Raw genomic sequence first — 24,889 nt, 5'->3', positions numbered from 1 at the left:
CATTCAAGGAGATTCTGAGCCCTCTAATTGCCAATAGATTTGGTGTGATAAGTATGCACTTAGTGAAGTCACATTATAAAATGAGTTGCTCAAATATTTAATCAGCTGTGCATAAAGCCCAGCCACATGGTTCCTTTGGTATAGCATCCTATCCACCATGGCGAGGAGTTGCTATGGGTTACAGTTCCCCTGTCAAACATGAAAAACCTGGATTTGGGAAATGAGTTCCATCAATGGCTTTCTCTTAGCTGAAGAAAGATTTGCAAGTAAGATGCTTGGGCGAAGCGTGCAAAAGTCATGGATTCTTATCACACATATTCTTAATGGTTTCCTGGGAATCATCATTTTTTTTCCCTCAGCCTCATTCACTCAGAGGGAAGAGCATATATTCTGCATGAGGCATGTGATGAGACCTTTCATAAAGGTTAAAATAATTTGTCCAAGGATATTTAGTCAGCCAGGGAAAGAACTGAGACTCCAAATCTGGCCAGGCATTGTTGGGGAAAATGCAATATAAGCAAGAGCTTTTGAAGGAGCTTGAAGTCTAGCGGAAGAGAGAGATCCATAAACACATTGACATAGACTAAAAAAAGGGCTCTCATGATCGGAATGAGTCAAGTTGCATGGGAGATCAAATGGGTGAATGACTAATTCTGTCAAGGGTTCTTTCTATCTATCTATCTATATATGGGGTCCTGGTGTCATTGGAGCTTTGAGAAACAAGATTAATAAAAAATAACAAGCCAAGCTCCCACTGAGTATGAACTTTATTTTTTATTTTAATATTTGAAATCCTAATATTTCTAAGCCCTGCCTTTTAAGAAGGGTTCTCCCAACTCAAACACTCTATACACTAAATGTTACTCGAAATAACTAGGTCACTGGGTTAAGGTTTATGAACCTTTTTGGCCATAAAGAGATTAGTTTGTCCTGCCCTTGGCTGGGCTCATTATTTATTCTTAACTTTTAAGAATCTGGATGTCTTCCTCTACTTAAGAGAATCAAATTCAGTCTTTTGCTCATTCTCCTCAGTTCCCTTTTTGGTGTCTTCTTCCTTTTGGTAGTAACCATGACATCCATCAGTCTAACAAAGGAACATGTTTGATTGTAATATTTTCCCAAATATTACAAAGGAGCAAAAAAGGCTAAATTTAGCCCAGCTTTCTTCTTTTCTCCAAACTAGTTCACACAGTACTGCAGTTATTTGGACACTTTTAATACTTTAACCTAAAACTTCCTTCAGTTCAGTTCAGTCGCTCAGTCATGTCCGACTCTTTGTGACCCCGTGAATCACAGCACACCAGGCCTCCCTGTCCATCACCAACTCCCAGAGTTTACTCAAACTCATGTCCATCGAGTCGGTGATGCCATCCAGCCATCTCATCCTCTGTCGTCCCCTTCTCCTGCTCCCCAATCCCTCCCAGCATCAGGGTCTTTTCCAGTGAGTCAACTCTCCGCATGAGGTGGTCAAAGTATTAGAGTTTCAGCATCAGCATCAGTCCTTCCAGTGAACACCCAGGACTGATCATCTGCAGCAAACATCTCTTTCCCAATAGTTTCAACAAAAGACTCACTAAATATCATAAATTCTGACTGAGCCTCATGCCCATTCCAGAACCAAAGGTGGTGGCCAGAAGGCTTTATATATAGGACAGGTACCCTGAACCTGGAAAGTCCCATGGACAGAGGGGCCTGGCAGGCGACAGTCTATAGGATGGAAGAAGAGTTGGACATGACTTAGTAACTACACAACAACAACCCATTTCACCATGTAGACTAAGGCAGAAGGAAAAAGAGAAATACCCAAAATCCTGTTACTAGAAACAGGGAGAATAGATGTTGGACCACCCTAAAATCACTACCATGAGTATATAAGACCCTACTCAGAAACTGTAGAAGTCTTGGGAACGGCACTTTACTTTTTAACAAAGCCTGAAATAGAAATTTGATCTAAGTCTTACAGAGATCTTAAGAGGCAGGAAGACATCATCTAATAAGTAGTTCGTGTTGGGGAAAAGAGTAAGGTAAGAGGTAGGTCTAGGAACCTCCCTCTTGCTCCAGCAGCTAACAGTCTGTGCTCCCAAAGCAGGGGGCCTGGGTTCAATCTTTAGTCAGGAAATTGAACTAGATCCCACATGCTGCAACTAAGAGTTTGCATGCTGCAGCAAATATCCTGAGTGCTGCAACTAAGACCCAGAGCAGCTAAATAAGTAAATAAAATTTTAAAAAAGAGGTAGGTCTACCATGAAGCTAGTGAAGCTTAAGCTTTCCATATTTAACAGCAATCCTAGAAACTTTCCATGACACTACCATTAATGAGTTATAATGCTGAAACAAACTTTTCTAAGTCATCAATAGTAAAATATCTAAACAATTCATACTAAAGGGAAGAGTACCTATTTTTCCTCTCTATAAAATTGTTATTATTAAATTAATGTAATATAAAGGGGGATCAAATATTATGCAGTCTAAAACTTCACAAAGGTACTTTCAAGGTGTGTCAAATATTCATTCATAATAATGTCATGCTGTTTATCAGGATTTTGTTATGTTTGTGGTATTTGTCAAGTCTCTCTAGCTTGTCATTTGTCTTCTTTTCTCATTCAAATTAAATATTCACATAGGTACTTGTGCATTTGTAATTATTGTTCATTTTCTTAAATAGATCACCAAAACTGTATAAGCTGCAGACCTCACAGAACCTGTATTTATCCCTGGATTCATCCTTTTAGAAGGACCCAGAGAGTGGCCCAGAGCTTCAAGGTTACTTTCAGTGGTAATTACTCAGTTGTGTTTGACTCTTTTTGACCCCATGGACTGTAATCCATCAGGTTGCTACTGGAGTGGGGTAGCCATTTCCTTCTCCACAGGATCTTCCCAACCCAGGGGTCAAACTCTGGTCTCCCGCATTGCAGGCAGATTTTTTATCATCTGAGCCACCAGGGGAGCTCCTTTCCCAGCAATCTCTGACCAGAAGTCCTTATACTGTAAACCTAAGGAGGAGAAGGTATCTGTGGCTCTGCATTCCCAGCTTAATTTCCAAGGTCACTCCTCTTGGGTAAGTCTTTTTTTAATATTAAAAATATATATATGTATATATTTTTGGCCCTGTGGCATGCAGCATCTTAGTTCCCCAATCAGGGATCAAACTTACCCAGGGAAGTCCCTGGACAAGCTTAACTGCCTTCCCTTTGAACCAACCAGCCTATGAGAAACGGATATATTGACTGGTTTAAGTCAATCACAGCCCAATCCTGGATTAGGGGTGGGGTCAATCCCATCCAAACCAGGTAAGTAAGAACAGACAGAGGGGTAATTTTCCAAAGAAACTGGATGTCCTGGAACCAAAGAGGAGGAGATGCTGTACAGAAAGCAGTAGGTATCTTAAAGCTGAGACTTGCCTTGGGTGTGAAATTTAAGAGGGCACCAAAAACTCAGCAAGTTAAATAATATTTTAATGCACTTTAAAAAAAAACTGAACCAGAAAACTATAGCATGCAGGCTGGCTGCTTTTTAAAAAAAATATATGAAACACTTCAGGAATTTGCATGTCATCCTTTCAGGGGCCAGGCTAGTCTTCTCTGTATCGTTCCAATCTTACTATATGTGCTGCCAAAGTGAGCACCTGCCTGCATTTTGTTTTTATTAATAAGTAACTTTTTTAACAGCAGCGAGGCTACCTCCTTGGGGAGTTAGGCTCTGCCTCACCACTGCCTGAGAAATTTTCCATGTTCTAGGAGAAACTTTCTGGGTCCTAGGGCTTCTTGGAACTCAGGAATTGTGAGATGTTCTTATCCTATTTGCGTGCGTGCTCAGATGCTAAGTCACATCTGACTGTGACCCCATGGACTGTAGCCTGCTAGGCTCCTCTGTCCATAGGATTTCCCAGGCCAGAATACTGGAGTGTGTTGCCATTTCCTTCTTCAAAGGATCTTCCCAACCCAGGGATCGAGCTCATGTCTCCTCCACTGCCAGACAGGTTCTTTACCACTGAGTCACCAGGGAAGCCCTTCTTATCCTATACCTGTTCCAGTGTTAGTCGCTCAGTTGTGTCTGACTCTTTATGACCCCATGGACACCAGGCTCCTCTATTAATGGAATTCCCCAGGCAAGAATAATGGAGTGGGTTGGAGAAGATTCCCTTGTCCATGGGATTTTCCCTATCCCAGGGATCAAACCTGGGTCTCTTCTTGCAGGTAGACTCCTTACCGTCTGAGCCACCAGGCTGTAAGTCAGCCCTAAATTGGCCTCCTGATTCAGAGAGGTGTGGGAAAGCAGAGGATGCTCCATTTCCCTAACGATTAGGATCATCCCTTGTTGCTCAGCTGGTAAGGAATCCACCTGCAGTACAGGAGAGCTGGGTTCAATCCCTGGGTTGAGAAGATCCCCTGGAGAAGGGAAAGGCTACCCTCTCCAGTATTCTGGCCTGGAGAATTCCATGGACACAGTCCATAGGGTCACAAAGAGTCAGACATGACTGAGCAACTTGGGCTTCCCTGATAGCTCAGTTGGTAAAGAATCTGCCTGCAATACAGGAGAGCCTAGTTTGATTCCTGGGTCAGGAAGATCGGCTGGAGAAGCGATAGGCTACTCACTCCAGTATTGTTGGGCTTCTCTTGTAGCTCATCTAGTAAAGAATCTGCCTGCAGTGCAGGAGATCTGGGTTGGGAAGATCCCCTGGAGAAAGGAAAGGCTACCCACTCCAGTATTCTGGCCTGGAGAATTCCATGAACTGTATAGTCCATAGGGTTGCAAAGAGTTGGACGTGACTGAGCGACTTTCAGTCACTCCCATATTAATAGCACAAGCCATTCACTTGATTTTGAAGAAAGAAGAATGGTGGGAGGCCTTGGATTCAAGCAGAGCCTCTGCCCTATATCTCTAGCTGCACACTCACCCTCCTCAACCCCAAGCTGACAAGGGCAGGCTCAGCCAGCTTGCTGGCAATGCCACATGAGATCTGCTGGGGACAGATGGAGGAAGAGGCAGGCAGACCCTATCCAGCTTGCTTCCAGCCCAAGGCAGGCCTTGTTATTTGATGTGGGTGCACTGTGGGCTTCACTTACTGAGCTAGGCTTTATGTTTTCTGACAGCTCATAAAAAATCAACCCCATTGCATGCTGTCAGAAGCTTGTACCTAGAAACAGCCCCAGGTATTGGTGAAAGGGAAAAGTGCATCCTTCCTTCTGACTGCATGTGAGACTAGAGAACCAGAATTTCATCAACAGGACCACAGGTAATCAGTAGAAGTGACTAGTAACTCATAGGTGATCCAAACATGTCATTTTAAATAACAGTATCTATTTACTTCTAAAAAACACATTCTTGGAAATGTCAATAAGAGCCATTTGTCAGCTCTGTGACCCTGGTGAGTCATCAGGACACTTAACCATGTGGGTTCTCAGGCTCTCCAAATGGAGGTAAGGGGCAGAAATTGAGTTATCATCTCTGAGGTCCTTTCCAGCTCTGGCAGCTATAGTCTTACGAGATGGGGGTCACTTCCCTCCCTTCCCTTCCCAAGCAGAAGTAGGCAGCCCCAAGACAGCTGTATTCCCCAGAGGATCATGGCAGAAAACATGGTCAGAGCATTAAAAAGCTGTCTATACTGGCAAGGGAGACTGGTGTGTAAAATATATAGATATATATTTTTTTCCCAAAAAATCTGTCACTATTAGAAGTTATTTTAAAATAATCTCAGGACTTCCCTGGTGATCCAGTGGCTAAGACTCAGCACTCCCAATAGCAGGGGGCTCAGGGTCAATACCTGGTCAGGGAACTAGATGCCACATGTTGGAACAGAGGGGTCATGTGCAGTAACTAAAGACCCTGAATGCTGCATAGAAGACTGAAGAAACTGCAACTAAGACTCGGTGCAGCCAAACAAATAAATAAAAATTAATATTTTAAAAATTTAGGAAAAAAATAAATAAACTCAGAAAAAAATAAAATAAATAAAAAATAAAAATTTAGGGACTTCCCTGGTGGCTCAGTGGTAAAGAATCCAACTGTCAAGGCAGGAGACACGGGTTTGAAGCCTGATCCAGGAAGATCCCACATGCTGCAGAGCAACTAAGCCCGTGTGCCACAAGTACTGAGCCTGTGCTCTAAAACCCAGGAGCCACAACGACTGAGCCCATGTGCTGTAACTACTGAAGCCTGCATGCTCTAGAGCCCATACTCTGCCACAAGAAAAGCCACCGCAGTGAGAAGCCCAGCGCCGTAACTAGAGAGTAGCCCCTGCTCGCTGCAACTACAGAAAAGTCTGCTCAGCAAGAAGACCCAGCACAGTCAAAAATAAATAATTATTTTTTTTAAGTCTAAAAATAATCTCAGGAATATGTTACATATCAGATTTGTGATTACTCAGTTCCTTTGAGAAGCGGATGCCAAGAGGGGCCTAGACATACAGGAGATTTACTGAGGAAATATCTGTGAGGCAAAAGCACAGCGGGAGCCAGGGGAGGTGGGAGAAAGATCCAGGCCCCGAAGCAGGTCTGTCACTTATGAGACGCTGGAGGGCGGGGGAGGAAAGGCCTCAGACTGTAGGTGCTCTAAGAACATTTCGGATCCACTGAAATCAGTTTCCGAGGGCTGCCACAACAAAGGACCATGGACTGTGTGGCCTAAAGAATGGAAACTTTCCTATAGTTCTGGAGGCTACATTTCTGAGATCAAGGTGTTAGCAGGATTGGTTTTATTCCAAGGGCTTTCCTCTTGACTTGTAGACACCTGTCCTCTCCCTGTGTCTGTATTTCATTTTCCCTTTGTATAGGTCTATATCATAACATCCTCTTCTTGTGTTTTAGGATTTATTTGTTTGTTTGTTTGCAACGGATCTTAGGTGCACATGCAGGATGTTTTATCTGTGTCATGTGGGATCTAGTTCCCTGACCAGGGATCGAACCTAGGCCCCCTGTATTGGGAAAATAGAGTCTTAGCCACTGCGCCACCAGGGAAATCCCCCTAATCTCCCCTTCTGATAAGGAAACCAGTCATATTGGATTAAGGTCCACCATCATGACCTCATTTTAACTTGTTTTTGTTTAGTCACAAGGTCATGTCTGACTCTTTTGACCCCATGGACTGTAGCCCACCAGGATCCTCTATCCATGAGATTTCCCAGGCAAGAATATTGGAGTGGGTTGCCACTTCCTTCTCCAGGGGATCTTCCAAACCGAGAGATAAAACCCACATCTTCTGCATTGGCAGGCTGATTATTTATCACTGAGCCACCTGGGGAGCCCCTATTTTAACTTAATTACCTCTTAAAAGTCATATTCTGAGGTACTAGGATTAGGACTACAACATAGGAACTTTGGGGGAATGCAATTCACTCCGTAACAGGCAAGAAGGGTGTCCTCAAGCCAGTAGCCCAGCAGAGGAACCATGTGTCTCACAGCAATGGGACACCTTGAGTATCCTCACCATGTTCTGTTCTTGGCTGGAAGCCAGCCCACAGGACACATGGCCTTGTGCAAACACTGTGGTGGATTCAAAGGGGCCACAGCTGGGGCCCTCAGTTAATTATCCCACTGCTGGCAGGAGATCTATGGTGCATTTCCATGGTCACTGTGACATTCAGTCTTCATTTACTAAATTGCTCAAGAAAAATAAATTAACCACCTATTAGGTACTAGGTGAGTCTCAGCCCTGATTGTCTGACATCAAAATTACTCATAGAAATTTTGTTTTCCAGTGCATTTTTCTGGGCGCATCTCTGCAGGGGGTCACTGTCCTTGAGAGTTGGTGTGCCAGGTGCTGGGGTGGGGAGGGTGCTGAATGGGACAGCCTCTGCCCACCAGAGCTCCAAGCCAGCAGACAAAATTAACAGCTTCAAAAGCCTCGTGCACAGAATTGCAGCCACATTACAATGCCCTGGTTAAATCAGTAACTAGAATCAGCTGGAGGCAAGAAGGACTTGTTATGACTATTGTCAATCAGTAACAAATATAAAGTTCCATGAGGATAGGCTCAGAGGTTCTCATTCATCCTGTTTTCCCCCTCAGTTCTTCCTTGCTAGGAGCTTCATCTGCACATCTTCCAGCTAAAACCAGGAGAAATGACTCAACTCAGACTGCTGTGAGATTCCCTGCAAAGGGCAAACCCGAGTGCCAACATGCTCATTCCCACAGTGCAGCCTCCAGCTTCATCTGGTGGCTATCATCTTGGCTGCACTCACAAACCTCCAATGTCATGGAAGCACATTCCCCTCCTAGTTCCAGCGAAGGGAAAAAGGGCTACAGGCTGGATCCTCTACCCTGATGTGGAATGTGAAGGAAAGACCAGGCTTTTCAATCCTGTCTTGCCTTTTACCAGGCATCTCAATTTCCTTACCTGTTCTTTGGAAGTAATAGTAACTACCCTGCAAAGTCGTTGTGAGGATTAAGACATTGAAGGTAAGAATGTCTGCTATGACTATGAGCTCATAGTTGGTATGTTATAAATACTGAGCCTTCCCACCCCAATCATCAGCAAATTATTTTCTCTAGAGTTAGAACAAAAATTCTCTTGTCAAAACCATTGAGGAAATCCAAAAACTCCAGCTTCCATTTTCCTTTAAATTCCCTACTCTACCCCCTTTATGTACCTGGGAGCTGCCACAAAAGCTAAAACCCACTCTCTGGAAAGGCTCTGACGTCAATCTTTGCCACCTTATGTGAATTTCTACTTCTCTGAACATTCCATCCAGAAGCGTGCTATGATAACTATTCAGCCTCACCAGGGGAAAAAGAGGCTTGGTAAAGAAAACCACATCAATAGCAAGGGCCTTTCTGGTGGCCTCAGTCACATCAGATAGGTGTCCTCCTCTTACGGGGTGGCCTTGGTTGGAAGGGCAGTGTAAGCTAGGAAGGATCATCCCCCCAGGAGAGTGCAGACATTTCTAGTAGAAACTATCTCTCTTCTATCAAGCTAAATCTTACCCTGGATCCTGATATTTATAAAACAGGAACATATCCTATTTCATCAATATAAAAATTTTCAGTGCAATTGTATAACCTCTGCTCATTATAACCCAAAAATGTATGAACAAGAAGATTGTGTTGAAATTAGGACATTAGATGACAGTTACATTTTCTATCATCTTCAATAACTTGTTTGAATTGTTCAGGATCTAGGAAACTGAGCTGCATGTTGTTAATGGTCCCAGTCTTTTAACAGCTCTTCTGTCAATCTTGGGAGACACTTTGAGAAAAACATCCCTAAAGCTTGTATAGGTCCATCTAGTCAAAGCTATGGTATTTCCAGTAGTCATGTATGGATGTGAGAGTTGCACCATAAATAAAACTGAGTGCAAAGAATTGATGCTTTTGAACTGTGGTGTTCAATAGACCCTTAAGAAGACTTCTGAGAGTCCCTGGACTGCAAGGAGATCAAACCAGTCAATTCTAAAGGAAATCAGTCCTGAATATTCATTGGAAGGACTGATGCTGATGCTGAAGCTTCAATACTTTGGCCACCTGATGTGAAGAACTGACTTATTGGAAAAACCCTAATGCTGGGAAAGATTAAAGGCAGGAGTAGGAGGGGACAACAGAGGATGAGATGGTTGGATGGCATCACTGGTTCGATGGACATGAGTTTGAGTAAACTCCGGGTGTTGGTGATGGACAGGGAAGCCTGGCATGCTGCAGTCCATAGGGTCGCAAAGAGCTGGACACGACTGAGCAACTGATTTGAACTGAAAACTTGAAGATATATATATGTATATGTATATATCCATGTGCATATATATATATATATCCATCAGCACCCAGAATGGACAATCATTGCTTATTATCTATAACATAATATTTTCATGTTGTAACATGTTAGTAATTCACTAGTTATCAAGTTATCACCTAGGTGAGAATAACTCTGTAATGATACATCTGTACTTGGCCCAGCCTTCAATCCAGTAAGGTCCACGTGGCTGTGCTAAGACACATGCATAGCCTTGACCTTCACACAAGACCAGCAAGGAGTGGCAAGCTTCCAGATCAATACACATCTACAAGAGATTTCAATATATGCACAGCTGAGATGTTTCAACAAGATTTTTCCCAGGGCTACAGAAAAAGTTCACATGTAAATATATATTCATATGCTCATATCTCCTATGGTTAAAATTACACTGGATCTGTTTGATTACTCTTACCGTCGTTTACTCTTGTTTAAAGCCACTTTCACTTTATGGGAAATAGACAGGGAAACAGTGGAAACAGTGTCAGACTTTATTTTTTGGACTCCAAAATCACTGCAGGTGGTGATTGTAGCCATGAAATTAAAAGACACTTACTCCTTCGAAGGAAAGTTATGACCAACCTAGATAGCATATTAAAAAGCAGAGACAAAAAAAATAAAAAGCAGAGACATTACTTTGCCAACAAAGGTCCATCTAGTCAAGGCTATGGATTTTCCAGTGGTCATGTATGGATGTGAGTTGGACTGTGAAGAAAGCTGAGCACCGAAAAATGGATGCTTTTGAACTATGGTGTTGGAGAAGACTCTTGAGAGTCCCTTGGACTATAAGGAGATCCAACCAGTCCATCCTAAAGGAGATCAGTCCTGGGTATTCATTGGAAGGACTGATGCTGAAGCTGAAACTCCAGTACTTTGGCCACCTCATGTGAAGAGTTGACTCATTAGAAAAGACCCTGATGCTGGGTGGGATTGGGGGCAGGAGAAGAAGGGGACGACAGAGGATGAGATGGCTGGATGGCATCACCAACTTGATGGACATGAGTTTGAGTAAACTCCGGGAGTTGGTGATGGACAGGGAGGCCTGGCGTGCTGCGATTCATGGGGTTGCAAAGAGTCAGACACGACTGAGCGACTGAACTGACTGACTGAAAGCTGCTTTCATTTTTTAATGAAATTTGATTCAAGAGTTTGCAGAGACCTTGAATCATTGAAAAAGCAAGAGAGTTCCAGAAAAACATCTATCTCTGCTTTATTGACTATGTCAAAACCTTTGACTGTGTGGATCACAATAAACTCCGGGAGTTGGTGATGGACAGGGAGGCCTGGTGTGCTGTGGTTCATGGGGTCACAAAGAATCGGACACGACTGAGCGACTGAACTGAACTGAACTGAAGCATCTCTGCGGGACCCCGATCCCTGCCCAAATTGAGCCCAATATAGTTGGAGGAATAAGGCCCAGAGAAATGTGGGGTTCTGCCTGGCTCACACAGCCCATTCGAGGCACCACTACAATGAGAGCCTTTAACTTCAGCCTCCTTGGTCAGTGCTCTTAACAAGACACCAGATTTCCAGGAGGTTCCTAGTGCCCCACAGTAACGGCAGTGACAGATGTCAGCACATAGCCAAGCCTGAAATCCTTTCCCAGAGGAGGGAGAAAATTCTCAAAATGACTGGTGGCCTTTATGACTCAGACTGTACTGTGGAGCATGGAAAAAATAATGGTTTGTTTGGTTTGGTTTACTTTCTGAAAGAGAGGCCAAGCTACATCACCCCAAGGTGTGGTGACGCTGAGTCTGAGCTGTGACCTTCAGTGAATATGGGGAAGGGATTCGGCATCTGTGGGCTGGGGCTGAAGATAGAGGGTTGGGGACCAGGTTTGAGTCTGGGCCAACAGAAGGGCAAGCCCAGGAGGCCTGAGGCAACAATCTCTCCATCTGCCAGACAGTTGCAACAGCTATTCTAAGCCCTGGCCAGCCTTGATTGATTTCAGCAATAAAATTACATGTTCCAAAACTCATCTGTTTTGGACCATCAATGACAAAGAGAGCTATTACAGAATGTCAAATCTGTCCCTGTGTTTGGGACACATCTCTGTATTAATACTTGTTTGGCCTCTACAAATGATTCATGTGGGGCAGCGGAATGACTGAGTCACTGTCAGAATAATTTACTCACATCTCTCTCATCATTATTGTACATTCTTTCCTAGAGCCAAACATTACTCACATGTCTCTTTGACCCACGTTAATATGAATGTCATCGATGGGCTGTTTTCTCTCTGCTGAGCTGAGATGTGGTAAACAGGAAAATAAGATGAAAAGCATTTCCAATGATAGTTATGGAACCCTGTGGTTAAAAGGTCAATCCACATTTTCTAATCATGGAACAAAGGAATGATGATCAAACTTGGAAATAACACATTCTACCTCTGTCCACACCTCAGCTATTTCAAAGGGTTTTCTAGTGCTGCTTCAGTGAAGTCAATTTCCCCCCTCCTACCTACAGGCGTCTTTTTGCTGCCCCAGGCTCAGGAAGCAACTGTGCACCATCCTCTTTGTTCAGACTCCCCTTCCTTTAGGCAAAAAGAACAGAAATCTTCTCCAACTAGCCCAGCAAAAAGCAGGGACTATATGGACTTCCTTGGTGGTCCAGTGGCTAAGACTCTGCATTCCCAATGCAGGGGACCTAGGTTTGATCCCTGGTCAGGGAACTAGATCCTACATTTGCAACTAAAAATTCTGCATGCCATAAATAAGACCCAAATACAGCCAAATAAATAAAAATTAAAAAAAACCCAAACAAACAGAAACTGTGTTGGAAGGAAAGTGAGGTTTCTCTCAGGAAGCTAAGCTAGTGAGGAGATAGGACATACATGGGAAAGCTAGAGTTCTCGAAAGAGATATATTTTTAACAATTTAAGGAGACATGTGGGTAGGAGGGTAACTGAGCTTCTGTTGCCAGGTTAGAAGAAGTATGATGTCAAGGAGTCTGACAGTAAGTCCAGCCCCACCTGACACTGCATCATGGGGAGGAACACCTGTAATTACACAAGAAACCAACACTTCATCTACTTCTACCTGTGCCAAGTGACCATTCTTCTGTTCAAATCTGGTTCAGAGCATGGACTGTGCCCCACACACCCTGTGATCCATCAGAACACAAGGACTGCAGGCTAAATTCCAAATACCCAAGACCGCAATCTTCAGTTTTGCCTAAGAGAATGGCTCAATCTTTGAAATTTTATTGTGTTGTCTTGTACAGGGCATTCTCTGTACTAGTTTGTTGTAGTTATAAAGCAGTTAGCAAGACAGCTTACATTTGCCTTTAATCAATAGTTTGTATCCTATACATCTCTGCCCCCAATTTTTTTCTCTTCAAAATCCATTCTCTAAGAGAAAAAAAAAATCATTGGAGAAATGTGTGTTAAAAAACAATAAAAACCATCTAACAACTGACGTGCCAATAGTCAAATCTGTGACTTGTAGAGAAGGTGGTCAAACAGTGGCACATGATATACCTATATCATATCCACCCACCAGCACTTCAAGGCCTGCTCTCAACCAGGACCCAGGCTCACCATCAGACACTCAGGGTCAGGCTAACTACTGCTCCCCAGGGCTAGAGTGACTATGCTCTGGTCCCCAGAAACCTGCAAAGTGCCTAGAATCTAGTTAGCTTCTCTCTTTGCTTTTCTCCATTGTTTCTAATGAGCTTGCCACACCCTCCTCAATTTGCAGGGGGCAGTTTTATAACTTAATGTATAAGTAGTCTTGCCCTATGAGTGCCCCGAAAATGGAAGACATAAGGCTTGTATAGGCTGGAAAGCAAGCTCTCCATCATTAATTGTAGCACATACCAGTGCTGTGGTGATGTGTTTTCTCACACTGCGAAGGTTGACTCCCATGCATCCATTTGGATTTAAGGTTTTGTTTCTTCAAAACATGGGTGTATTTTTTCCAAGATACTCCTAAAAATATTGAGTTGGCCTAAAGATTTGTTTGGGTATTCCATAACATCTTATGTAGCAAACCTTTTGGCCAACTCAATATAAACAGAGAATGTTCATGAGTGGAGGAAAGCAGAGTAGTTGCCCCGCTGTCCACTGGGCAAGGAATACGGAGACAGTCTGAGAAGACAGAGGATATGGAAGGGCAATAAATTTGGCCTAAATGGTTGCTGCCACAAGGAAGATGGTTAGTGTCTAAGCATGATTGCCATGTGAATATGTGCATGTTCAGTCACTCAGTCGCGCTCAAATCTTTGTGACTCCACGAACTGTAGCCCACCAGGTTCCTCTGTCCATGGAATTCTCCAGGCAAGAATACCAGAGTGGGTTGCCATTTCCTACTCCAGGGGACCTTTCTTACTCCAGGGATCAAACTTGTATCTCATGTATTGGCAAGCGAATTCTTTACCACTGTGCCACCTGGGAAGCCCATGTGAATAGGAAACACAGACCAGTCTCATTTGAACTAACACCCCTGGAGCTCCAGGCAGTTTCCCTGAGGGGTAGGGCGCTTGTTAGGTACAACCACCATTTTGCTGAAGATGATATTTCATCTCTTGCACAAGGACATATTCTATTAAATTAATGGCCCTGGAAGGACAACTAGTGGTCTTGATCTGCCAGCCATGGAGCTGTCAACCCTGGACCCACCCACCATCCTTGTCAGGTTTTCCTATCAGAGTGTTGCCCCAACCCTGCTTAGAAATAGGGCACTGGATTTGGCCAGTCTATCACAGTTGAGAAAATAAATGAAAAAGATAAAAGGAGAACATAGAAGCCAGGGAAGGAAGAAGAGCCCAGATGAAATTCCTTTCAAGATTCCCTCTGTGGAATGCAAGGATTCTTTAATATCCACAAATCAATCAATGTAATAAACCACATTAACAAATTGAAAGATAAAAACCATATGATTATCTCAATAGATGCAGAAAAAACCTTTGAAAAAATTCAACATCCATTTATGATAAAAACTCTCCAGAAAGCAGGAATAGAAGGAACATACCTCAACATAATAAAAGCTATATATGACAAACCCACAGCAAACATTATCCTCAATGGTGAAAAATTGAAAGCATTTCCCTTAAAGTCAGGAACAAGACAAGGGTGCCCACTCTCACCGCTACTATTCAACATAGTTTTGGGAGTTTTGGCCACAGCAATCAGAGTAGAAAAAGAAATAAAAGGAATCCAGATAGGAAAAGAAGAAGTAAAACTCTCACTGCTTGCAGATGACACAGTCCTCTACATAGAAAACCCTAAAGACTCTACCAGAAAATTACTAGAGCTAATCAATGAATATAGTAAAGTTGCAGGATATAAAGTTAACACACAGAAATCCCTTGCATCCCTATACACTAACAATGAGAAAACAGAAAGAGAAATTAAGGAAACAATACCATTCACCATTGCAATGAAAAGACTAAAATACTCAGGAATATATCTATCTAAAGAAACAAAAGACCTGTATGTAGAAAACTATAAAACACTGATGAAAGAAATCAAAGAGGACACAAATAGATGGAGAAATATACCGTGTTCATGGATTGGAAGAATCAATATTGTGAAAATGACTATACTACCCAAAGCAATCTACAGATTCAATGCAATCCCTATCAAGCTACCAATGGTATTTTTCATAGAACTAGAACAAATAATTTCACAATTTGTATGGAAATACAAAAAACCTCAAATAGCCAAAGCAAGCTTAAGAAGAATGGAACTGGAGGAATCAACCTGCCTGACTTCAGGCTCTACTACAAAGCCACAGTCATCAAGACAGTATGGTACTGGCACAAAGACAGAAATATAGATCAATGGAACAAAATAGAAAGCCCAGAGATAAATCCACATACCTATGGACACCTTATCTTCAACAAAGGAGGCAAGAAAATACAACGGAGAAAAGACAACCTCTTTAACAAGTGGTGCTGGGAAAACTGGTCAACCACTTGTAAAAGAATGAAACTAGAACACTTCCTAACACCATACACAAAAATAAACTCAAAATGGATTAAAGATATAAATGTAAGACCAGAAACTATAAAACTCTTAGAGGAGAACATAGGCAAAACACTCTGCGACATAAATCATATCAAGATCCTCTATGACCCACCTCCCAGAATATTGGAAATAAAAGCAAAAATAAACAAATGGGACCTAATTAAACTTAAAAGCTTTTGCACAACAAAGGAGACTATAAGCAAGGTGAAAAGACAGCCCTCAGATTGGGAGAAAATAATAGCAAAGGAAGCAACAAAGAATTAATCTCAAAAATATACAAGCAATTCCTGCAGCTCAATTCCAGAAAATAAACGACCCAGTCAAAAAATGGGCCAAAGAACTAAACAGACATTTCTCCAAAGAAGACATACAGATGGCTAACAAACACATGAAAAGATGCTCAACATCACTCATTATTAGAGAAATACAAATCAAAACCACAATGATGTACCATTTCATGCCAATCAGAATGGCTGCTATCCAAAAGTCTACAAGCAATAAATGCTGGAGAGGGTGTGGAGAAAAGGGAACCCTCTTACACTGTTGGTGGGAATGCAAATTAGTACAGCCACTATGGAGAACAGTGTGGAGATTCCTTAAAAAACTGGAAATAGAACTGCCATATGACCCAGCAATCCCACTCCTGGGCATACACACCGAGGAAACCAGATCTGAAAGAGACACATGTACCCCAATGCTCATCGCAGCACTGTTTATAATAGCCAGGACATGGAAGTAACCTAGATGCCCATCAGCAGATGAATGGATAAGAAAGCTGTGGTACATATACACAATGGAATATTAAAAAGAATACATTTGAATCAGCTCTAATGAGGTGGATGAAACTGGAGCCCATTATACAGAGTGAAGTAAGCCAGAAAGAAAAACACCAATACAGTATACTAACACATATATATGGGCTTTAGAAAGATGGTAACGATAACCCTATATGCAAGACAGAAAAAGAGACACAGATGTATAGAACAGATTTTTGGACTCTGTGGGAGAAGGCGAGGGTGGAATGATCTGAGAGAATACATTGAAACATGTATGTTATCAATTGTGAAACAGATCTCCAGTCCAGGTTTGATGCATGAGACAAGTGCTCAGGGCTGGTGCACTAGGATACCCAGAGGGATGGGATGAGGAGGGAGGCGGGAGGGGGGATCGGGATGGGGAACACATGTAAATCCATGGCTGATTCATATCAATGTATGGCAAAAACCACTACAGTATTGTAAAGTGATTAGCCTCCAACTAATATAAATAAATGAAAAAGAAAAAAAAAAAAGATTCCCTCTGTGGACTTCCCTGGTGGCCCAGTGGTTAGGACTCCATGCTTCCTTGCAAGGGGCACAGGTTTGATCCCTGGTTGGGGAACTAAGATTCCACATGCTGTAGGACAAGGTCAGAAAACAAAACAAGACCAAAAGACTCCCTCCATGCCAGGCACATGATTTCCATCAGGCCTGAGAATCCACTATTCTTTCTGACAGCAGGAGAGCTGGTATACTGTGCCCTTCAGACTGGAGAGGAAAGAGAGGCTCAAGGGGTTAAGTGACCTGCCCATGGACACACAGTTGACTAGTGGCAGTGCCAAGATTCAACCCTGAGGCTCTCTGCCTTTAAAGCTCATGAGCACTCATCGCTGTCCCCACTGCTGGGGATTATCTCATTTTCCTTATCAGGCTGTCAAGGAGTAATTACCTCGCAATTCCCTCCTGTCTCATTCTTTCCATTACCATCATCCTCACACGTTAACACAGATCAGGCTCTGTCAGCGCGTGGTCAGCCGTCACCCCTGCCGATGGCTGCCCCATACCGGTCCCTTAGGCCAACACACCACCTGTGCACCCCACTCACTCTGCCCATGTGGTGGCCCCAGCTGTCCCATGACCTCCTGCTCCCACTCACTTTTGCTCTGGTCCAGACTCCACTGGTGTCCTAATGGTCAAAGAAGACAGCTACAGGGACAAGAAATACACAGTGACCAAAACTGTCAGAACAGCCTGCCCTGAAATTCATGGGCACTCAAGGGCAATCCCACAGTGGGCTGGAGGACAGAACGTGCAGCGAGAAGAGGTCCTGGAACCCCGCAAGTCCGCCCTTCCCACAGGGCCTGGCCCTGGCGCCCCCTAGAGGCCACTGAGTGCAACAATGCTTATTCAGTCCAGGAAATCACTGCAAGGGGTCCTTCAACCTGATTGCTCTGATAGCTCCAGTGACAGGGAGCGAACCACCTCTTTCCACTGCCAGACAGCCCTCATCATCAGAAAGACCACACCGATGTTCTCATGCATCTCTAGGCCTGATCTTCTTACCCAGATTTATGAAAACCACTCTTCATTTTCCCATAGGTCTTCTCCTTTATTTCATTTTGTTAAGCAAAAGCAGTCTTTTTTTAAAAATTTATTTAGTTGGGCAGGGTCTTAGTAGTGGCATGTGGGAGCTGGTTCCCTGATCAGGGATCAAACCTAGGCCCCCTGCCTTGGGAGCACGGAGCCTTAACCACTGGACCACCAGGGGAGCCCCAGATCTTCTCCTTTAGAAGCTGAGCATTCCCAGGACCTTCAATAATCCCCTGCTGGTTTGATTCCTGGGTCAGAAAGATCCCCTGGGGAAGGGCATGGCAATCCTCTCCAGTATTCTTGCCTGGAGAATCCCATGGACAGAGGTGCCTGGTGGGCTACAGTCCACAGAGTTGCAAAGAGTTGGACACGACTGACGTGTCCTAGGACGCAAGCATGTAGGGTGTTGTCAGGGCTCTAGGACATTCCAGTGTCTGTTCTGGGATGTCCTCCTCTGTATCAAAGTCCCTTTTAACCTGAGCACCCAAAACTGAACTCTGTGCTCCAGACATTGTCTGCTCTGCAAATGAAAGACTGTTTTTCATCCAAATACCATACTCATTCTTTTAACATCATTAATGATTTTCTGGTTATTGGATACAAATGCTTCCAACAAGATTCTTGGGTTTAAATTCAGTTTTCTGATAGCCAGACATACTGTTCTCTCATACCATTGTCTCCTGTACTCATCAATCAGTGCAAGACTGTACATTTCCATCCATGACATTTCACCTTGATGACATCAGGCAGCTGTTCCACCTTGCTGAAATTATTTTGGGCCCTAATTGTAGAATTACATCAAATTCACTATCATTTGTCTTTCTATAAATCTCAAATTTGATTAAGACATATAGTGTGAGTCTGAGTCACTGATACGAACCCTGAACATGACTGTTAAAGATCAAAGCTTTTCAGAATGTATTTAGAAGCTTTCTTCCAGTCTCTCACCCATCCTTCAATCAATAATGGTTTAGATTCTGTCTTTTAAAAAGTCACAGATTAATCTCTCTCCTAACTCAATCAGCATTTCTTCATTTTATAACTTTAATGGCTCTTTACAGTCCAGATATACCATATCTGCTACATACATACCCCCAATCTGATCGACCAGTAGTCCCATTGGGAGGGGAAATAAAAGATCTGAGTGTGATTTACAGTGAGCCACTGCTGGCTCCAGGTGAATTTCTACTTGCTTGACTAAGAATTCACAAAACATTCACTTAACAATTCCCTAGAGAGTTTCTAGATTCCACCTTCTTTCCTTTTTTAAAAGAAGTCTTTATTTATTACAATATTGCTTTTGTTTTATGTTTTGGTTTTTTGGCCAAAAGGTATGTAGGCTCTCGGCTCCCTGACCCAGGATTTAATCCAACCCCCCTGCAATAATAGATGAAGTATTAACCCTGGGCTGCTGGGTTAAGTCCTGATTCTGCCTCCTTTCCTTTTTTGACAATTAGGGCAGTGTTTTCTTTCTTTCTTTTCTATCTTTTTCTTGAAGTTGGAATTGCTTTTATTGGGGCGAGCATGGCAGGCCCACCATGGTCAGCTTAGTGTTCTGCCCTCCAAAGCAGTCAAAGCTGGGCGCCTCCCCCGACCACCTACATGGGTTAGTGGAACATGCAGAGCTCAATCAGAGGGTGGAGGTGGGGGAGGAAGTGGGGGTCAGCGGGGAGCTGCCAGGGCCTGGGGCTGATGGAACAGGAGCAGATGGCACCGGCTGGCTGCCTTGGTCAGCATGGCTGCCCAGGCAGTGTCCCAGGCCAACACGGGGGGGGGGGCGGAGAAGCTCCCTGGGGGAGGCAGGCAGCACTTGGGAGCCCCACAGGCCTTGGGGGATTGGGGGATGCTGGGCCCACGGTGGGCAGAGGCCTGCAGGAGCCCAGCCATACCTGGCCAGCATGCCTGAGAGCTGGGCGGTGGCAAGACTTTCACCAGAAGGGAGGCAGCTGCCACCCCAGGTCTGGGTCCTTGGGGCCTGGGGTGTGAAGGGGGTCACAGAAGGCACTTACTAGGGAGCTGAGGCTGGAAGGCTGAAGCCAGAGGCCTGGGGGTGGGGGGCCTGGCCTGGGACGGCTCGGTCTAGAGCAGTGTTTTCTTATCTTCAGCCTTTCCATACCTTCCTGTTTTTCATAATTCCTCAGAGGTGACTGACAGGCATTCTAGTCCATTTACCTGCAATTTGACTGAACCAGGATATGAACTTATTCAAAACAGGTGTTTTTTTTTTTTTCCCCCATTCCTTCCCCTATCTTGGGCTTCCATTTCCTGGTCCCCATGTTTTGCATGGTGTCGATCATTAACCTTGATAGCAGGGCAAAGTTAAAAAACAGGTGCATTTTCTATTTGTCACTTTAAACATGATATCATCTACCCCAAACAGGCTCACGCCTTTATAGTTCTTCCTGCCCTGAACCAAAAAAAAGCAGTCATTATTCTTGTTCTTCAAACCTAAGTTCACCCTGCCCTTTATTCATCCTGTTTCTATCTTTACAAACTTATTCATTCATTCACCCACCGGATGAACTTTTGTTAGGAAATCTGTATCTTGTTCCCCAAATAAGATAAGTAATTACATCCTATTGATACATTCTTCTTTTCCCAAGTTTTGGTATTTGCATGCGCTGTTTCTTTACACACCTCCTCAGCACCCAGATTAGCAGAAGTCACTTCTTTGTGGTGACATCTAACATAATTGAGGTGGAGGGAAGGGTCAGAGAGAAAAAAAGAATTATAGTCCATATAGCAGTTAGGAGTAAAGGTATTTACAATGCATCCTGGGGAGAGATTAAAAATGACAAGGTGTTCTCTGGTGGTCAGTGGTTAAGAATCTGTCAGCCATTGCACAGGACACGGGTTCAATCCCTGCTCTGGGAAGATTCCACATGCCATGGGGCAACTAAGCCAGTACGCACAGCAACTGAAGCCCGCACACCCTAGAGCCTGTGCTTCTCAAGAAGAGAAGCCACCACATTGAGAAGCCTGCACACCACAAATAGAGAGGAGGCCCTGCTCGCCACAACCCGTGAAAACCTGCATGCAGTGACAGAGACCCAGTGCAACCAAAAATAATAAATAAATCAAATTTTAAAAACTTAAATAAGACAAGGAATGTAAACCCTGGTATTTTAACCACATCCCCCATTTGTGAGAAGGAGGAGAGTTAAGGCCTGCATTTAAGTGGGTTTCTTTGGGGACAAGGTGGGAGCTGATAACAAGAACCACCAGGTTCAAGTCATAAAATCAGACAAGGAAAACAAAATACCTTTAGGCATGCATATAAATGTACACCCAAGCCTCTCATTTAAACTGCAAGGGAGGAAGATTCTGAAATATTTCTAAGGAATTATTACTTAATTTGTATAAAAATATTACCAATGGTTTAGTAGTGGTATAGTTCCTGTTATTTTAGTTAGTTAAGCATAAAAATTAAAATAAGGGTTTTTGGTGGATCTGTGACCTCAGTGTCTCCAATTCTATGTTTCACTTAAAGCCTTAAGTTATTTATTTAAATTGGTTAAATATATAATAAACAAAATAGAAAAAAATTAGTTTTCCTTTCTAAAGAGCAAGAAAAATTTCCTTTGTTTGTATTAAAAAGATACATTTTACTATCCAAATATTTGTATATCTTGCCAGGGAAATGAAATCTGGCAAGATTTATGCCTTTGATATAATGAAGATCATAATATTTAAGAAGTGCATTTACTATGAAAGTAAGTAACTTTCTCAGTTAGTGTCCAAGCTGAGACAATTGTGTCAATTGAGACAATACTGTTCCAATTTCTCAATTAGTGTCTCGATTGTCTCAAAAGTGCAATAAGGATGCACTTTCACAATCCAGTATAAAACTCAAAATGTTTTACAGCTCAATAGTAAATATAAGTTTCTAATGTGAATGAAGTCTAAAATATACAAGTCAGGACTCTGACCATACAAAAGGATAATACTCAGACAGTGCTCACAGTTCAGAATATCCCACTAGTTTTAGATCCACAGGAACTTTGGGGGGTAGTAATTAGATTTAACAGTATTATAATTCTAATGAACAAGTTAAATCAGAGACCTCTCCATTTTGGAATTCTAGTATTAATCAACTGTAAGTGTTAGTCCATATGTATCATCAATGACTGAGATGTTTCTTTCTAATGAATTGACTATTACATTTCCTAAGTTCTGAAAGGCCAACAGACCAAAGATAGAGACTTCTCTCGACTCCTTCTTGAAACCAACAGCTTCAGCAAACTGTGAGCCTTGCTTCAGGACCCAAGGCTTTAAGATATTTAACTGTAAGATTCTCTCATCTCATCTCATCTCATCCCGTCCCATCCACGGGGTTTCAGACACCGAGTCCTTGGGCGTAAGGAGTCACCCATGTGTTAAACCATAGTGAAGTGAAGCCCAGTGAGTGAAGAAGCTTCTTGGGGCAGCAGCAATTGAAATAGACCTTCAAGGTTGAGTGGGAGATGAAAGGGTGTTCTGGACAGAGGCTCTGACCTGTGCTAAGGCATGGAGGGTGACCCACATGGCACAGACGCACCAAGAACAGACTGAGGGAAGAAGGATCAGGAGGGAAGTCTGGGCAGCAGAATTGGGCCCTTGTCTGAAGGGCCTGAAACGTCCCAGCAGCAAGCCCAGAATTTCTCCTGAAAGGAAAGGAGAATTAACATGACTTGTGTCATGATCTGACATGTGATTTCAAAAGACAAGGCAGGGGACTTTCCTGGTGGTCCAGGAGCTAGGACTCCCAACGCAAGGGGTCCGGGATCAATCCCCCGTCAGAGAACTAGATCCCTCATGCCACAACTAAAGATTCCACATGCAGCAACCAAGATCCCATATGCCACAACCAAGCTCCCACATGCTGCAACTAAGAATCGATACAGACACACACACACACACACACACACACACACACACACACATAAAGTGAAGGCAGGAGACAGTTTGCAACATGAGTTCTCTGGGGAGTGACTCTGTGAGGCTCCATGTTCTGTTTTGCCTCTCTTAATTCTTTCGTATGTTATCTTTAAGATAACATTGGCAGTTAGGCTAGGCCATGAAACAAGAGTTTATTCAGCTCTGTCTCTGGAAGGCCATGAATCACTCTTTCTGGCTGCAGCTCTTCTGTCTGTTAAATCAGACCACAGCACCTCCCTGACTACCTCCTGGCCAAGAAGAGCTACCATATTTTTAACATCTTAGTTGTATGCAGGCAGGGTACACAGGCAGTATCCCATTTAACCCTTCTATCGACCTTACCAGGGATGAACTGTTACTATGCCCACTATACAGATGAAGAAACTGAGGCTCAGGAAGGCCATGTGACATCCTTAGATCTTACAGGTAGAAGTGGCCTAAGCAGGAGAGTTCTTTGCTGATCTTCCCAGTAAGTCAAGGGCTGATGGTTGTAAGGCTTCCCACCTCCACTGGATTCAAGGTGTTACTGTGGTTATAGGAAGCAAGGGGAAGACTAATTTCTCCCCCCAAAGCTTCCATCTTCTGCACAATGTGCTTCCTTTCTCTCTCCTATCAAGGTGACGCTGTCATTTTGGGTTTAGGATATGGGGTTACTGATTTTAATTGCAGACCTCCCCCCCACCCACCACCCGATTTTAATTGCAGGGACAGACTGAGCTGACCCTGACTGCTGGCATGGTTCTCTGCCAACCAGCTGTGCTCAACAGATGGATTCTCCAGCATCCGTCAGGCCAGTCTCAGGGATTAGGAACACAGCAGCCCCCCTTGCCTAGGCCTCTCTAGAATTCAACAGTTTGGGAGACACAACTCAGCTCGGGCCTTCAGCAATACCGTGACCTTGTTTGGCTTCTTCTCACTTACTCATCACACCAGTGATTCAGAAACGTGCTGTTCTTATGGTAATTCATGTTTGTGCTGTTGTGTACAGGTGTGGGCCGTGACTTCCTGTTAGTACACTGCTTTTATTTTTGCCTGAGCTGGGATTAAATGACTTCGCTTATAAACAAAATTGGAACCACAAGTCCCTGGGCACCCTGAAGCAGAACTGGTCAGATGGTTTTGAATTTATGATGTTTTCCTTTGATGAAAAATAAGGTAACATAATAACATAATTAAGAGGTGGCTGTGGTGAGATGGGAAGAATATTAAGAGTTGAGGTCAGGAAATCAAGTCTCCTCCCCTGTTTCTGCTGAATTTGAAGTTATTTGTGTTAATTACCACTTCACATTATATGTCCCACTCCAGTACTCTTGCCTGGAAAATCCCATGGACAGAGGAGCCTGGTGGGCTGCAGTCCATGGGGTCGCTAGGAGTCGGACACGACTGAGCGACTTCACTTTCCCTTTTCACTTTCATGCCTTGGAGAAGGAAATGGCAACCCACTCCAGTGTTCCTGCCTGGAGGATCCCAGGGATGGGGGATCCTGGTGGGCTGCCGTCTATGGGGTTGCACAGAGTCAGACACAATTGAAGTGACTTAGCAGCAGCAGCAGCACATTATATATGTAACTGAATCACTTTGCTGTACACCTGAGACTAATGCAACCTTATAAATCAACTATACTCCAGTAAAACTTTAAAAATAAGTGTAAGAAAAGATAAAGTTCATATACCATAAAATTCACCCAATAAAAGGGCACAATTCAGTGGTATTTAGTATATCCTTAAACTTGTGGCGCCATCACCCCTCTCTAATTCTAAATCATTTTTCTCATCCCAGAATGTAACTGCACACCCACTCGCTGTCACTCTCCATGCCCTTTACTGTGTGACAACACCACCTAGACTTGCTTGACCCCTCACCTTCTCTTTCCAGCCCCCTGATAAATCAGAGTCCCCAAATCCCCCAGTCATCACCAGGCAGGTCACCAGAGATG

The 24,889-nt window shown here is 43.4% G+C and overlaps 3 non-coding genes across 3 annotated transcripts; 1 reads left to right on the top strand and 2 right to left on the bottom strand.

Moving 5' to 3' along the window:
- Positions 1-3,520: 3,520 nt before the first annotated feature.
- LOC139035753 (U6 spliceosomal RNA) lies at positions 3,521-3,625 on the bottom strand. Its single transcript, XR_011488470.1, has one exon. It is a non-coding gene; the product is annotated as a U6 spliceosomal RNA (small nuclear RNA).
- An 8,693-nt stretch (positions 3,626-12,318) lies between these two features.
- On the top strand, positions 12,319-12,391 carry TRNAG-CCC (transfer RNA glycine (anticodon CCC)). The gene has a single exon. It is a non-coding gene; the product is annotated as a tRNA-Gly (tRNA).
- A 9,775-nt stretch (positions 12,392-22,166) lies between these two features.
- Positions 22,167-22,302, bottom strand: LOC139035786 (small nucleolar RNA SNORA2/SNORA34 family). The gene has a single exon (XR_011488498.1). It is a non-coding gene; the product is annotated as a small nucleolar RNA SNORA2/SNORA34 family (small nucleolar RNA).
- Positions 22,303-24,889: the final 2,587 nt, after the last annotated feature.

Source organism: Odocoileus virginianus, chromosome 6 (assembly GCF_023699985.2).
Source record: "Odocoileus virginianus isolate 20LAN1187 ecotype Illinois chromosome 6, Ovbor_1.2, whole genome shotgun sequence".
Classification (NCBI taxonomy): domain Eukaryota; kingdom Metazoa; phylum Chordata; class Mammalia; order Artiodactyla; family Cervidae; genus Odocoileus; species Odocoileus virginianus.
The sequence above is the reverse complement of the archived record's forward strand: the minus strand, read 5'-3'. Positions and strand labels throughout refer to the sequence as shown.